This window comes from Aquila chrysaetos, chromosome 7, assembly GCF_900496995.4.
Source record: "Aquila chrysaetos chrysaetos chromosome 7, bAquChr1.4, whole genome shotgun sequence".
Lineage (NCBI taxonomy): Eukaryota > Metazoa > Chordata > Aves > Accipitriformes > Accipitridae > Aquila > Aquila chrysaetos.
The window spans coordinates 16,597,687-16,603,037 of record NC_044010.1 but is presented as its reverse complement, the minus strand read 5'-3'; positions in this window follow the sequence as shown (position 1 = coordinate 16,603,037).

Here is a 5,351-nt window from a genome sequence, read left to right as displayed (position 1 = left end):
GGCGGGCGCTCGGCCTCATAAGTCGCGTCGCGCCCGCCCACGGCTTCCTCGCGGGGGGTGCGTAGCGCCGCAGTGCCCGCCGCCCGGGGGCGGGCGCGGGTGGCGCTTTGGGCCCTCGGTGCCGGTTTGGGCGCACCTGCGGCGAGGGAGCGGGAGGGTTTCGGGCTGAGGGGGCAGAAAGGGGCCCCGCGCCTGGCCGGCGGGCATCGAGCGTGAGCGTAAGGCTTCGCAAACGGGCGTTTAGAAGTGCAACCAAGATAAACACCCGACGCTACTTCGGGAATAGTCCTGCAGAATTGCGTTTGAAATTACCCCCCCCCCCCCAGCCCCCGCCATTTCAGGCCCCGCCGGACGTAATCCAGCTTCAGTTACATAAAACAACCGAATCGAGACAGACCGCCTCAGCTGCACGTGCTGGCCGTCACGGCCGAGCACCCGCGGAGGGAGCGGCCGCCGGACAGGCCGCCGGCCCCCGACGGACAGGCCGCCGGCCCCCGACGGGCTCCGCGGAGCGCCCGCCGGCCCCCGACGGTAGAGGCGGCGGCGGCGCTTGCCTGCCCGGCACCGGGCGCCCCTCCGCCGGCGGTCGCACACCGCTCGCCCCCCGGCTCCGGGCACGGCAGGGGGGAGGCGCGGGCCGTCCTTGCCCGAAAGCCTGGAAGGGCAGAGCCCTGACGGACCCGGGCGGCCAAAGGAAACCCGCCTGAAGCAAGTCCTACGCAGAAAAACAAACCGCTTAGTAAGTAAGAGCCCGAGGGAGTAAATACCTGCTGAGCGATGTAGGTTTGTACAGGTACCGCACAGCCTCCTGCAAAGAAAAACGAACCCTGGTACAGTGTAAGGGGTTATATTTAGCTGTAGTAATCACAGCGAGAGGGTTGCACGCCAATGAAAACCTGATTTTCTTCGAGGGGAAAAAAAAAAAAAGTGCAAATGCGAACCAAGATTAAAATAGCTTATTTAAATGGAGAATTCTGGCTTGCTGATTTAAATTACTTTGATTTAAAGCAAATGCATCCTTTTAATCAAAAATTATTTGCCACTGTGTTGCTCCAGTTTTTCTTCAGTTTATCTTCCTTGATTAGATGGATTAGGTGGACTGCTGTAGAAGTGAATTGGGCTTATTGGATTGTAATACAAATCAGAGTTTCATTTTAACATAATTAACCAGGTGGTATTCTATAGAGAAATCACATACCAGAGCAAGAACAGGTTACAACTTTTCTGTACAGAAAAAAATCATTCTATATGAAATGGCAGAGAGGAGTTTGCTATTGAGTCAGACTGGGACTCTGTGTCTCTCCATTACAGCGTTTCTAGTGCACGTGTTTTGTGATTTGGGCTCTGATTTAAATCTTGTACATTTGTACTCTACCCATGCATTTTCTAAGAGGACCACTGGCATGGTTTGCAAGTGCAGGTGACAGTAGGACCATGTGTTTACATACAAGTGTTTTCACGGTACTCAGAAAAGAAAAAAAATATCATTAATATGGTCATTCATATGTTGTTTTCCCAAGTCACAGTCTGTCCTGGTTTCAGCTGGGATAGAGTTAATTGTCTTCCTAGTAGCTGGTACAGTGCTATGTTTTGAGTTCAGTATGAGAAGAATGTTGATAACACTGATGTTTTCAGTTGTTGCTAAATAATGTTTAGTCTAAAGTCAAGGATTTTTCAGCTTCTCATGCCCAGCCAGCGAGAAAGGTGGAGGGGCACAAGAAGTTGGGACGGGACACAGCCAGGGCAGCTGACCCAAACTGGCCAACGGGGTATTCCATACCATGTGATGTCACATCTAGTATAGGAACTGGGGGGAGTGGGGGCAGGGAGGGTGTCATTGCTCAGGGACTAACTAACTGGGCATCGATCGGCAGGTGTTGAGCAATTGCACTGCGCTTCATTTGTATATTCCAATCCTTTTATCATTACTGCTGTCACTTTATTAGTGTTATCATTATCATTATTAGTTTCTTCTTTTTATATTCTATTAAACCGTTCTTATCTCAATCCAGGAGTTTTACTTCTTTTCCCAATTTTCTCCCCCATCCCACTGCGGGCGGTGGGGGAGTGAGTGAGCAGCTGCATGGTGCTTAGTTGCTGGCTGGGGTTAAACCAAGACACAGTCCTAGCTCTCAGGCTGGGACTGCCTCTCTGGAAGTCAGATGGGCCCATGCACTTTCTACTCCTAGTCCAATCATGTATCCTGCATCATTATAGGGTTACTGGCAACCCTATTATAGCTGTACAGTTTATCATCTCACTTTCACTTTAAATTCAAGCTTTTTTTTTTTTAAATATTTCTTCCATTAGCATATTACATAGGAAACTCCAGCCTATTACATCTACATCTGCATTTCTTCCTCAGAGTTTAACCCTGCTTTTAGATGAGCAATCCCAGGGAAAGCAATTGAGCTCATCAGCTGCCAGTCTGTAGCAGGGAGGCATCATAACGCCTTCTACCCACGGAGGAACCTGGAGCAGCTAATTGCTTCATTAAGGCTGCCTAGATTTTAGATAGACAGCTGAACTCACTGACGCTATTCTTGGTCAGAGCTCGTTCTCTTTTTCTAGGTATCATGGCTCTTGGTATCTTCTCTGTTAGAGAGCTCCCTGATTGCAAGGAGACTGCAATAACAGAGAGAGTGTAGTGGTCAAGTGCTTTGTTCTGCTTTGATGAGAGGCAGAAGTCATAGTTTTTCCATCACTTAAAGCTTCCCTAAGCACATATCCTTGATTCTTGGAAGCCATCTGTCCTGGTTTCGGATGGAATAAAGTTAATTTTCTTCTTAGTAGCTGGTACAGTGCTGTGTTTTGGATTTAGGATGAGAATAATGTTGATCACACACTGATGTTTTAGTTGTTGCTAAGCAGTGCTTATGCTAAGTCAAGGACTTTTCAGCTTTTCATACTGCCCTGCCAGCGGAGGCTGGGGGTGGACAAGAAACTGGAAGGGGACACAGCCGGGACAGCTGACCCATACGAGCCAAAGGGGTATTCCATACCATATTACATCATGCCCAGTACATAAACTGGGCGGAATTGGCCAGGGGGGCACCGTGGCTTGGGGATTGGCTGGAAACATATCCTGTGCCCCATGCCACCGCCACTGCGGGGGGGCAGGGAGCGAGCAAGCAGCTGTGTGGTGCTTAATTGCTGGCTGGGGTTAAACCACGACACCATCTCTTCAAGAGAAGAGGTACTACACATCCTTAAGATGCTAACAAAGTTGAAGGACTCATACATATCGAAGTCAAAGTTCAGAAGAGACTCCTTCCTATGAGCACTGTAGCAGGTAATATAAGCCCACTAATTCACGGCAAAATCCCCATAGCAGTAAGCTTTCTCACGCACTTTAATGTGCCTTCAGCATTTCACCTATATGTGCTCCAGGAACAGGCTTAAATGGGTAGAAGCAGCATCGCAGCCTGAAAAGGGAAGCTTGGATTTAATAAGAAAGGGCCTTTAAATTCTGCTAAAAATATTTACTGTGGAAAAGAGGAAGATGTGAGAGCATCACACACCCCACATTTTTCCTTTGCTTTCACACAAAACCGTTAGGAAAAAAGCAGAAAAGACAAGTGAAATTTTGCAGCATATGTGCTACGTAGAGGAAATCAGCACTTGTGGTAGAAATCCTTTGCACTCAAAAGGAAGGCTGTTCAAGTATATCGCTGCTAGATTTTTCCTGTAGACCCACTGACATCACCAACTTTTTCCAAATGGCAGAGCCACCGCTGCAGAAACACACTTCCAGCGCAGTCAAACATCATTATTTTAAATTGGTAAAAACAAAAAAACCCCAACCTCCCCCTATTTCTCAGTTGACATCTCAGAGAAGTATCAGAAAGGGCAGAACTGGGTAAATACTGAAAACCAAAACACAGCACCTACTCTCTGGTGAGGATTCATAACCACATTCTCTCCTGTAGAACTGGGATCCCTTCTATTGTTTTTAATGTGAATGGACATTCTCCTCTGTGTTAATCCCAACTAAAAGCACATCTGCATGCTTTTAGTACAAAAATGTCCAGGTTGAATGGGAAGTATCCAAGATATGTTTCCAGAGATGTACATCACCAAAAAATGGTTGCGTAAGTGTCCTCAAAACATGGTTGTCAGAGAGATGATCCCATTGCAAAGTGGAGTAACATTTTTAGGAAGTTTTTTTTGTAGAATCATAGAATCATTTAGGTTGGAAAAGGCCTTTAAGATCATCGAGTCCAACCGTTAATGTAACACTGCCAAGTCCACCACTAAACCATGTCCCTAAGCGCCATGTCTACATGTCTTTTAAATACCTCCAGGGATGGAGACTCAACCATTTCCCTGGGCAGCCTGTTCCAACGCTTGACAACCCTTTCGGTGAAGAAATTTTTCCTGATAGCCAATCTAAACCTCCCTTGGCACAACTTGAGGCCATTTCCTCTTGCTCTGTCAGCATTTGATAGCTCCAACACCAGCATGTGGAATACAAGGTATATGGAGTAATTAACTGAATTCAGCTGGTAACACTTATCAGTTCATCAGTGGAAGTAAATGACACCTTTTTTTCTTTTAATGTAAGACAAGGGCAGAAGGCAGCCTTACTAAAGAGGTCCCAGTGTCCTGAGAAGTTAAGCTGTTCACACAAAGATAGACTGTCTCCTACGCAATGTCAATAACAAAAGAAAAAAACTTTGTGGGAAAAGAGGAAAATTCAAGTTTCAGGTTACAGAAAATCACGTTCATCTTACAAAGGAAAATAACAATAACAAAACTCCCACAGCTCAAGAGATTTCTTGTTCTTGTTTTTCCCCCTAGCCGTCCCCAACCTTCAGACTGTAAAGCTGGCAAGATTTGAAGAAGTTAAATGCTTCATCTCAGCACAGATTAGAGCTCAAGTATGGTCTTGTCTACAGAAAAAAAAAAAAAAAAAAAAAGAGGACTTTTAGGAAACAAGGGCAGGTTTCACTTGTGCAACCTACTTTCAGCACAGCAGGACAGACGGCATCGACCCCTCAGAGCATGAGAGGGACCCTGCCCCTCCCATGTCCTAGACCCTTCGCTGAGAGGTCTCAAAACTAATTTCATCCAAAGATGCTGCTGGGTGATGGCCCACTTCAAGGGGCTTGGCGGTCAACGCACACTAGTGCTCAGGCCAACTGAAGGAGGAAACCTCAAGCAATGTCCCCATGCTGTGTTCAGTCCTCTCCCTGTGTTCAGCAAAGGTCACACATGTTTGCTGGGGATCCCTCCCCTGGCATCAACCCCTAGGTACTGTGCTCTTCCACCACCCTGGGCCCAAGGAAGGCCTCACTGGACCTGTGAAAGCCATTTTAAGCCTGGGAGATGGGCTCAGAGCCAGTGTTTGC